The sequence below is a fragment of the Pocillopora verrucosa genome, chromosome 1 (genome assembly GCF_036669915.1).
Source record: "Pocillopora verrucosa isolate sample1 chromosome 1, ASM3666991v2, whole genome shotgun sequence".
Taxonomy (NCBI): Eukaryota; Metazoa; Cnidaria; class Anthozoa; order Scleractinia; family Pocilloporidae; genus Pocillopora; species Pocillopora verrucosa.
In genome coordinates this window covers 24,896,791-24,907,813 of record NC_089312.1, presented here as the reverse complement: position 1 = coordinate 24,907,813, position 11,023 = coordinate 24,896,791, and the positions used below count along the sequence as shown (strand labels likewise).

General features: G+C 39.4%; 1 long non-coding RNA gene, 1 other non-coding gene and 2 pseudogenes across 2 annotated transcripts; all 4 read right to left on the bottom strand.

The window, feature by feature from the left end:
• The window catches only part of LOC136276830 (fibroblast growth factor receptor 4-like), a 117,716-nt pseudogene that overhangs the window by 22,013 nt on the left and 84,680 nt on the right, over positions 1-11,023 (bottom strand).
• On the bottom strand, positions 2,311-4,431 carry LOC136277650 (uncharacterized). The gene is made up of 3 exons (XR_010715955.1): positions 4,133-4,431; positions 3,263-3,423; positions 2,311-3,135 (listed from the first exon to the last, which is right to left on the bottom strand). It is a non-coding gene; the product is annotated as an uncharacterized lncRNA (long non-coding RNA).
• Trnaq-uug (transfer RNA glutamine (anticodon UUG)) lies at positions 6,819-6,890 on the bottom strand. Its single transcript has one exon. It is a non-coding gene; the product is annotated as a tRNA-Gln (tRNA).
• LOC136283432 (ryncolin-1-like) lies at positions 8,224-9,641 on the bottom strand (annotated as a pseudogene).

The window sequence follows — 11,023 nt, the reverse complement described above, 5'->3', positions numbered from 1 at the left end:
CAATGTTGTAAACAAAAACATTTGATGAACAACCATAGACGACATGTTTGGATCATTTAACAAAATAAAGTATGTAAGACAGTGGTGCAGTCGCCCCATATAAGGTAATTCAGGTCAGTATCAGATTCTGGATTCCACGCTGTGGATTCCGGATTCCGGGTGCTGGAATCCGGATTCTATCCCTACAGAATCCGGATTCCAAAACACAAAAGATTCCAGATTTTAGTTTCTAGTTTGCTCCTAATTTTCGCATCTCGTTTTCTAGAAATGACTTCAATGGCGGATTTAGTTATTGAAGGACATGTGAATATATGTTTGTCTATTTTTATTTCCATAACAACATTTTATAATTACAAGAAATATATTACAGCAAATTAAGGGATAAAGTTTTCTTCTAGGAATACCTGTTGAAACTGTCCGTCTCTTAAGTACAATGTCCATTCATTCCTCTTTAAGATTAATAAGATATTTGAATCGAAGTATAAGACTGATTAATAGCTAGTTGGAAACTTTAGCCATGTCATTGTCAAATTCGATTGGGCGATTGGTCATGAATGAACTTGTCAGTGTCTCGCGAGCTGTAACAGTCGAAATTCTTCAGCGAAATAAGCGCGGTCTGCATGGTCTGCACGGTCTGCAGTCTGCGTTTTAGCATGACTGTAGTTGCATGAATGCGCGTGAAAGCAGTTAATACGATTTGAAATGGATTAAACAAATGGATTCTGGATTCATTCTTTAGCGGGATTCTGGATTCCAATGCCCAGTATTCCGGATTCCACTAGCAAAAATTTCATGGATTCCGGAATCCGGATTACGTTACATGGGGCGATTCGCCGTTGATTCGAAGATAGAACAGTGGGTTTAAACTACCTGTCAACGGCCGAGTCATGTTTAAAAAAGTAGGGCTGACCGTAGATTCTATGAGCTTTGAAAAGAGCTCCCGATCAACACGCTGCTTTTCTCTAATGGTGTACATGGCAGAGTTCTAAATTTTTGAGAAGATCTTGTTGTTTCTGTTGCTGCAGCAAACGAAGAGTGTTACGATTTACCTGGTGTGATAAACGTTGCCAATGGTTACGTTTCCGAATTCTCTAAATTCTAAAGCTTGCGAAGGCGGTATTGTTAGTGCAGTTGTAATTTCAATGCTTAATTGTAGTGGCTTGCGCGCTATTGTTTACGGAGGCAGAGTTTTGCATATACTACTACACTCGCGGGAGTTTTACAAATCGGTCAAACGTGCTTCTCGACGTAAAATTTTGGATGAGTAGAGGTTGCTTCGAAAAAAATCGGTTTTGATAGTACTTCTAAGCCTCGTACGGCCGAGAAAATTTTCATAAGCCTTCCTGAGACATAGGAGTAACTTTTCCATATGCTGACTCTGAAGTTTCGCGAATAGTTCATCGGATTTTTTAACCTGGAGATCAGCTTCCATACTGAAGAGCATCTAAAATTGCCATTTTTCAAAGCAGTTTCGATAATGGTCATAGAAACCGCAGAAAACAAACTTTAGTATAAATTTGTTCATTAAAACCTCTTCTACAAAATCCATATGCTGGCAAATAGCTAACTAAAGGCAGTTAGTTTTTTATTAAGAGTGTTTCGCTCTCTTTTCTTGAAGGACTGTTCAAATTTACCGCCGATGGACTTAAAAAGATGTGTCGCGGCATTCTGCGCGATGGGTGAAAAATGTGTTGGGAGAACATATAAAAAAATTGAGAGCCCGTAAAAATAGTTTTGAAAACTGAGGGGAGCACATAAAACAGGAAAAGTGGGTAAGTAATGGAAACTCTACAAACAAAAAGCGGGCTTTAGCCTCACGTTTTCTCCATTTGCAATCCATTTTACACGTGCTTCTTCATTTCTTGTTGTCCATGTTACTTGGTCGCTACTTAAGAGTGCTCTTACTAAAGGCGGGTTTTCACTGGCGACGGAGTTAGAGTCGGAGTCGGAGTCGTAGTCAGGGTTGTAAGAGCACTTCCGAGCGATAAGCGGAGTCATAAGCTCGACAGAATTGGACTCAGAAGAATCAGAACGGTTTCATTTTTTCCGTGGTGAAAACTAGATTGTCACAGTCGCGAGTGGGATCGGACAAAAACAACCAATCACATGCCATTTCTCAGGCCCTTCCAGTACAGTCTTCCTCCTACGACTCTGACAATTCTTCAAAGGATCGTAAGCGACGGAGTCGTAAGTGGCAACGGTATTTTTCTTCTGATTCTGTCGGTTTGATTTTCACTTGATCGTATCGCTCTTTGCTTATGATTACAAACCCCACTCCGTCTCCGTCGCAAGTGAGAACCACCTGTAAGGTTTATCAGGACTAAGCGATAAGGAGCATGTCTTCTTTTAATGGAGAGGAAGTTAGTACATAGAAGGTAAATACCAATGCGCAGTTTGATGCACCGAGCACTCGGCCACATTCCCCTCTCTACTTAACAACATTTAGAAGTCCCTTTCAAGTTGAAGTATCATGAGAGCTGATTTGAATGGCAAGGCGTGTTAAATTTCAGTCCAATTTTTGTCATTAATTTATGCAAATAGTTCTGTGTGACGAGAAGCAAATCAAAGTAAAAAAACCTTTTGAACAGCTAATGAGATAACGCATGGGTTCCAGAAGGAATGGGTCGTCCTGTGTTGCTCTTCGGGCTACTGTTGTTTCGAAAATCGCTTTTGGTACGGGTGCGAAACGACTCAACTGACTTGGTACGAATCAACTTTGGTGCGAAACGACTGGGTACGAAACAATCATGGGTACGAAACGCCTGCTAACCGCTTTATTTTGTTTCTCGAGGAGGTAACGTTAGTTTTGTTGCTTACCTTGTCTAATTTCCACAGTTTTTCGCCGGCAATGTCCAACATAATGATTTTCTGCCTCACAAATGTAGTTCCCAAACTGTGCTAAAGTCAACCCCTTGAGCACTAATGTACAACGAACTTCTTTTCGTAGTCGAGGACTTATGCATCTGACTCCAACTGGGCTATTCTTTGGATCATACCACTGAATATACTTGATCCATCTGTTAGGAAAATACGCGTCTGCATTTTTTGGCCACGCTATACAAGTCAAATTAAGAGCTTCTCCTACAAATAGTGTGCGTCTTGGTGGACTCGAAGAGATTTTTATTTCAGGTATCACTGGAAGGCAAAGAGAAAATTCCATCAGTAAGTTTATCAAAATAACTTTGATTTAATCAGTGAGGATGCAACCTTAATTAAGTTGAGCAAACACACGCAAAAAGAGATCTACATGGTTGCCACTAACCAGCTTTGGTGTTACATTTCCTTGTCGTGTCAGCGGATGGAAGGTTGCTTAGAGCACTGGTAACAAGCAATAGCAAGAGACAGTTTCTAGCGTCTCTAAGCAAATGTGTGTTTCGCATTCTGTTCGTTGGACGTGCGTTCAGTTCTTCACCCAACAGGTGCCTAAACGTAAAATCGACTACATAAGGGACGAATCGAAGTGATAAGAGGACGGGAAAGATGGGATAAGATGACGCAAGAAGTGACGGCAATCTAAGGAACTGAAATTATGAAGGATAAAAAATACGAACAAATGAAAAATTTGGGAAAGAAAATGAATTATCATATATCTGTACAACTTTAGTACAACTCGTGATGCAACTTGTGATTAACAAATCGATTTTGCTAATCACTCGCATGATTAGCAAACCGAATTGGACTCCAATCTGTCCTTTTATAATTATTTATCATCACGCGGTCTTTTTGAAGCTCGAATTAACAGCTTATGAGGTCATTTAAATGCGGCCCGAGATACGAGGATGGTGGCAGCCAATTCCACTTTCCATGAGAAAACAATCTCATCTTTTCCTACTGCATTGTACTTACCAGTGCAAAAGCTAAAGATGATACAGGTAAAAGGTCTTGTCGCAGAAACTCGATGTTTGTGACCAAGCGAATACAGTGAACTTAAATGACAGCCCGATGGCGCATTAGCAGTCTCATTCAAAACATCATATCTTATTACCTTGGCACCAGTCCTCACAAAACTTTATCAAAATGTAAATTGAAGGTGTATGATGAATCCTCATGAAAACTGAACAGGTGAGAGTTTGTCATAAAAGTAGATCGAAGATAAAAAAATTAAAGGAAGAAGTAAAATTCAGTCACTCACCCTTCGTACTTGCATGTACTGTAATGTTGTGGTTGTTTTTATCTTTGATAAGTGCTTGCGACGTGAGTTCCCTCCGGGAAATCTTACGTGGTTCCTGAAAAAGCTCACATGTTGTTTATTTGAAAAAAGTGTTCTGTTTTTCACTAACTACTCAAATTTATGGATGTCCATGACATTGTTGCACAAGAAGACAGCTCTGGCGATTCTCACAAGAATAAAGTAGTATTTGACGACTGATAACATGATAACAAAAATAAAATGGTAAAGGAGAGGATAAGGGAAACGAATATTCAACCCGCCTCCAGTCGTCCTCTTGCCATAGCAAACAGGAAAAACGAAATATGGTAATATGCAACTTTCAGACTTAAGAATAAATGTGAAGGAAACAGATGTTTTTGACTACAGATGTCATAATTTGAGTGTTTTTCGATCAAATAACATTCCTGATCATTTATTTAATCCTAAATAAGGACGAGTAAGACCATGTTAACAGACCCGTAAAGCATCTATTCCTGATTGTTAGACAAAAAGAGTGTGATTAATGGTACCGAAGTTTTAGCGGGTTGTAACTGCAATAGAAACTTCTCCATAATCGCTACCAAAGTTTAAACTTACAGAAAATAATCATGATGTCCACGGTACCAAAAAACTGGGTTTTTTGCTATAAATCCTCTGAAAGGAATTGACTCAAAAACCATCTGTAAACACTTTTATGGCTGTGGTAACGTACTTCCTTCTGTCATATAAATGTTAATTTTCCATATCCTTCAACGGCTATGTACCTCAATAAATACTAGGTTGCAATATTACAAAATAAGGAGCACCCATTTTGATGCTGGCTTAGGTTTCTTATTTTGCTGTGAATTAGACGGTTACAGTCTTAATTTATTTCTTTTTTTTCCCCTTTTTTTGGGGGGGGGGGTGGGGTAGGGGGGAGAAAAAAATATGCGTAGTTACTATTCCGCATATAATTAGTTAGACACGTAATTTAAAAAATGATAATTATTTTAGAGTTTCATCTCTGTCACAGTTAAATACGTCAATTTTCTCGGGATCGCTCAACATAAATTCCTTAATTCTACTAAGCCGAGATCAGACCACTTTGGAACTTTTATATATTATTAATCAACATTTTTAGCAGGAATTGGATCACAATACTTATTTGCTAAGTCAAGGAATACAATTGATAAAAATCAGTTGGTGTAGTTATCCTCATTAAGTCTACTGAGATACGTGGGGTACATATTAACAAGATGGCTTTAAATTGACTTTGTGTGATGCAAATATTGCTATTTTTATCTCAATGTGCTTCATAAGGTGTTTACACTAACCCGATATATCAATTATTCCTTTTTTTTTCTCCTTGGCACCAGCGGTTATTTAATGAGGAACGAAATGGAAACATTTTTTCCTATAAGTTCAGACATTTATTACCTCCACAATAAAAAGAGTCTGATAGAACCTTTGAAAAGGAACGTTTTGCAGATTCTAAAGAAGAGCCAAGACATTTGGAGGGAACATTGCCCATCATCGTCGCCCAGGAGTTAGCACCTTTACGCCGACGGCGATTCATAACTATTTCAGAATTGACGCAGCCGATCCCAGAATTTTTTTTATTATGATTACTATTTCTTTATCTAGACAGAGAGTTTTTCATTATACTCATGGAGAGTTTATTTAACTCCATTCTTACTGAGAGTCTTTGAATAATTATGAGGCGCACGTCAGAAAGTCGCAAATCTCAAATTACGAAGTCGGCGGCAACGAGGACATGGCAAAACATAAGATCTATAAGCGGAACATTGCCTCAGCACGTGTGTTTTAAACCTTTGTACATTTCTTAGCCATCCACCGTTAAACAACGATGTGGAAATACCAAAATGTGCGTGGTCTGAGAACGGGAACCCCGACAGAGAATTATTTACGTTTTCATTTGCAACTTAACGCTGCTGACATACGTTTTACTGCGGTTTAGGAGTGGCGCCAGCAATTTCGCGAAATTCTGTTCAAATTATGAATTTATTTTTAAAGCGACGTTTTCCTTGTTGTCGTCCTGATTGCATAAAGTACCTATTGAATATACGGATCATTCGAAGTTTTTATTTTTAGGGCAGGAGCACAGCCAAAATGGAAGGCCTGACTGAGAAAAACCCTCACGAGGTTTGATAATTCATGATATCATGCGAAAACTGAACTCATTAATTGTTTTAGTATACAATTTTTAAACAACCTGCTAAAGAAAACACTTCTCTACGTGCAAAAGTTTGAGAACACGGACACGAACGAGGGGCTTGGAAACTAGGCAGACTTTGAATTCGAGATGATAACCCAACATCTGCTGCACATATGGGGTATCATGTCAACTTCACACGCTATGTCATATTGATTGTATGCTCACGACCAATTGGACGACACGAAGACCTGTTACCGAGTTTATTAGAGCTATGACAAAATTTTAGAAGCAAACTGTTTATTTCACATCTCGGCTCCGACAAGATCAATGAGGAGCATTCTCGACTTGAATCGAATACGAAATGATTAAAGAATGCTCAGACGGGTTGAAAAGTGCTTTGAACGCTTTGAACTTTTGGCAGCCTCTGTTGACTGTTGAGTTGTCTTAACATTGTTACTTTATTTCACCGCACGCCTTCGGGTAATAATAACAAAAATGCAATAAAATTGTACAAGGTCCCACCGAGATTTGAATTCGGATCTCTGGATTCAAAGTGCAGAGTGCTAACCATTACACCATGGAACCTTTCTCGAACATCTGCTATTAAAAGACGGTTTGTATTTTGGTAATAAAGGGTTTTGAACAAGCATTTTCTGCTTTATTTTATTGACCTTATGAAAATTTTCTAGAATTAATCCAGAGTTTTGTCTATATCTGTGGAGGCGCTTTTCTTTTTTCTCTACCGACAAAATTAAACCCCCCCCCACCCCCCCCCCCCCCCTTTTTGCAGTGGATTCCTTTGAAAAATCCTTGAAATTCAAGTCAAACACTGTTTTCCTTTTAGGATCTTGAGCGTTTTTATTGTACTCGAGCTCTCTTTAAGTCTCGATTAGATTAACAAAGTAGCCTGTCCAGGATCCGTTGTCCTTCTGACAGGAATAGAGAATAGTTAAAGAAATCTACCGAAGGGGGGGGGAGGTTATTTAATGTCACAACATATCCTCTCAATAATTATAGAAGAGAATCTGTTGCAACAGAAAAGGAGAAGTCCGACAAGTGCTGGTACTATTGTGCTGTTCTCTTGCGCTTAATTCTGTTATTTCCGAGATTTAAACCCCTTCAGTTTTCATTTTTTAGTCTTACATCGCGTACTCACCCGAGTGATGGTTCGAGTGAACAGACTAACTCGTAAGTGCGCACTAGGTAGATTAGTTAGAAAGTGTAAAGGTATTTACCATTCGGGTTGTAGCATATGCGGAAAGCACAGAAATTGACTTTGATTTAGTTGGTTATTTACAAAAGTGGTCGGGTATGACTATAGAATTATGTACACAATGAGCTGCCTCGGCAGCAGCAGTCGGTGTTGTTATTAGACTTTGTTCAGTGATGTGAACCCAATGCCGTGGTCAGTAATTTATTTTTTGACCCTGACCTACTTTTGCAAATATTTAATATATCGAATAAAAGCATTCTCGTCAACCACGTCTATTGTTCGAAAAGAGAGAGAGTCCTGTCAGATTTCAGTCTAATGTCAAACGCGGTGGAGTGGTAGGGGACGGGGTGGTAGGGGACGGGGTGGTAGGGGACGGGGTGGTAGGGGACGGGGTGGTAGGGGACGGGGTGGTAGGGGACGGGGTGGTAGGGAACGGGGTGGTAGGGGACGGGGTGGTAGGGGACGGGGTGGTAGGGAACGGGGTGGTATTTTGGGCTAAGTGAACGAGTGTTTTTGGGATTCAGAGCATCACAGGATTGTAACGGCTCTAACAGAAAAATCGATGGGTTTGGGCTGCCCGGTGTGGTTTTTCGTCCATTTGAAAAGTTTTAAAACCAAGCTCAAAACTGCCCTTTTTAATTTTTGTCACTTGTGATTTCCTCTACACGTTTCCTTCAACTTTTGGAAACAAACAAAACAGAAATTCTAAACTTGCACCGGTCTGATTTTCATCCCAGCTTTCTTGACGAAGTAGTGATATGGTTTTCAGCCATGCCAGTTGATTCCGTCGGCATATAAGATGAGTGCGCTCCGTGATGGTACAGTCCATTCAGGTCGGAGCGATGACAGCCATCGTAATACCAGGCTCCTTTGTAGATCACAGCACAGCGATTTCTGTCCTTGTCTTTGGTTGCTAAGGTCTGGCCACGATGAATAGAAAGAGAATCGCCCGCAGTTCCTGAAAAATGTGAAGTCGTCAAGGCCGCGGAGGAAATTTTTCCCATGGTTCTATGCAATTAATTTGAAAATTACTAAAAAGCTCATCTACTATATCATATATCTGTTAGCGAATACTTAAGGGATTCCATTTTGTTTTATTAAGACATAGTTGATAGTGCTGTTTCAAGTTTAGTCAATGAATACTACAAGTTCTCACAGCAACAGATTTCTTTATTATCACTGATGTTACCTTAGTAAGTTCCAACGCTCAGCTTGTATTTATTCTTCTCACTGGAAACAGCAAAGTTGTATTCGGCGTAAGCAGTTTTACTTTTGGTGTCCATCAGATCTACACGGAGCTTGTTCTTTATTGTTTTTGTAAGACGGTGTATCTTGTCCAGTCCCAGCCAAAACTCACCATACAGATTACCAAAGCCATTCTTGTAATCGGTCCAGCCGCGATAGAAGTCAACCGAGTCATCCAGTCTCCTCTTAAACACTGTCCACTCCCGACCGGCTGTCGTTTGGTCACAGAAGACTTAAAGGCACCGAGACCGTCAGGGTCGATTGTGTAAACGCCGCTTGTTGTTTTACCAGATGTGTTCAGCTCAGCACAGTTCTTCTTAACTGTTGGAAGACATATATGGATTTGCGCGAGAATCGTAAGACTTCGTTGATAACATGACAAGCTTTTCCATTTGTCTCTTACCTTCAGTACAGGTGTGTCGAGATTCAATGAGGGTCTTGTTTTCTTTGATAGAAGCAATGTCATTTTGCATTTCGAGAAGTGTCTCTTTTATTTCTCTGAGGAGTTTCTGTAGATTTATCAGACAAGATTAAAATCCTTTGGACCTCTTTTATCTGAGTAACAATTACAAACAAATGGAAAGGAAAAAATGATAATTTATGGTGAACATACCTTTACATGAAGTGTTGTTTCTCGCTTTGATAATGCTGATATCATTTTTTACGTGCATAAACTGTTTCTTCATTTCCTGAAGTGTTACGATCTTCTTCTTTGGTGTTCCTGCATGGAGGCCGAAGTAGACGTTTTTACATCGGTTTGTGGGTGAAGAACCGACTGGGGTGCTAGCGCTGTTACCTGGCTTAGCAGACGTTTGACTCACCATGACAAGGGTCAAGAACAGAAAACTGCGACGAAAATCTGAGAAAACAAGAGTCATCATACTTATTGAATGTTGGCTCTAGTTTAACTTTCGATAACTTGAGGTTGTCACTGACTGGTTAGAACGCAGAAGTAACCCATTTTAGAGCAACAAAGTGTGTGCGTCATTGAAATTATTGCGAGAGCTTTTTCGCGTTATCCTGCTCTTTTGAGCCCGCTGTCAACGTCATCAGTTAAAATTAAGTCACCGACGGAAAAATTTCCCTCTTCTTCGACTTGAAAACAATGAACACATCTTTGGAAACTTTTGTATGACCTTGTTCGCTCTTTTCCTAATATGATAATTCAGTTTTTTGAGGGTCACACTGATGTCGGTTAGTGTTGACAACTAGTAAAAATACTAACGGTTTGAAAAGTTATGTTCACCTCACCCAAGAAATCTGACTAAATGACCTTGCGAAGGTTTTTCGTATTCCTGAGAATAAGTAAGTTAATGACGCAGCTTATTTGCCGTCATGTATGTTAAGTTACCAGAAAGGTGTTTTACTTTCCGATTACGATTCATGGCTGATAGCCATAAAGATAAACATTGATGTAAACAATATCCCCGCATCGATTTCTTTTGAGTAACTGATGAATATCCTGCCTTGCTATCGGAAGAGAGAAACAAAACAGTGCCATAATCAGTTCAGGTAATTTATCATGGTATCTGACAGAATTTTGAGTGCGCGTAGTATATATTTGAATCATGTTAGTTTATCCAGTTGTCCGTAAGGTGAATACAACTTATGATTATTCATCGAAATCATGGCGTTAAGGGTCTCTTGCATTTCCCATACTAAAGAAACACAGACTTAAAACCACGCAGATCATATGGATGACTGCGTGCGGAAAATGATAAACTGTTGTTGACTGTTATCATTCAAATTTCCGTCACTGCTTTTGGTAAGGTGAGCACTTCAGTTAAAACATTGCCCTAGGCAAGTCGTTCTGCAGAGAGAGGTAATTTTCAGCTTATCAAAATGGATTGATTCAGCTGAGAGACTTGCTGTAGTCGTTGTTACGACTAGAAATTAAGATTTGTTTTTTTCCCTTAGTATGCATGAAGTAAATATGAGCACTCTTTGCTACAAATTACTGACTTGAAAGGCTATGAACCTAAAATTAGACATGATTATGGTATATAACAACACTACACGAACTCGTCGTATTTTCGTGTTCAAAATATTTAATAAGCGTAAACCTAAACAATGCTTCAAACATTATTATCTTTTGTTGTAAACTGACCGTTGAATCAAGCCCGTCCATTTTTAATTTCTCTTCACAGCACCACCCCTGGATTAAACATTAAGGTCAGGAGAATAAAAGAAATGATCAACAACTTGACGAGCTCTTGACCATTAAACGAATTTCTCTTAGTCAGCACCATAGGGAATGTAC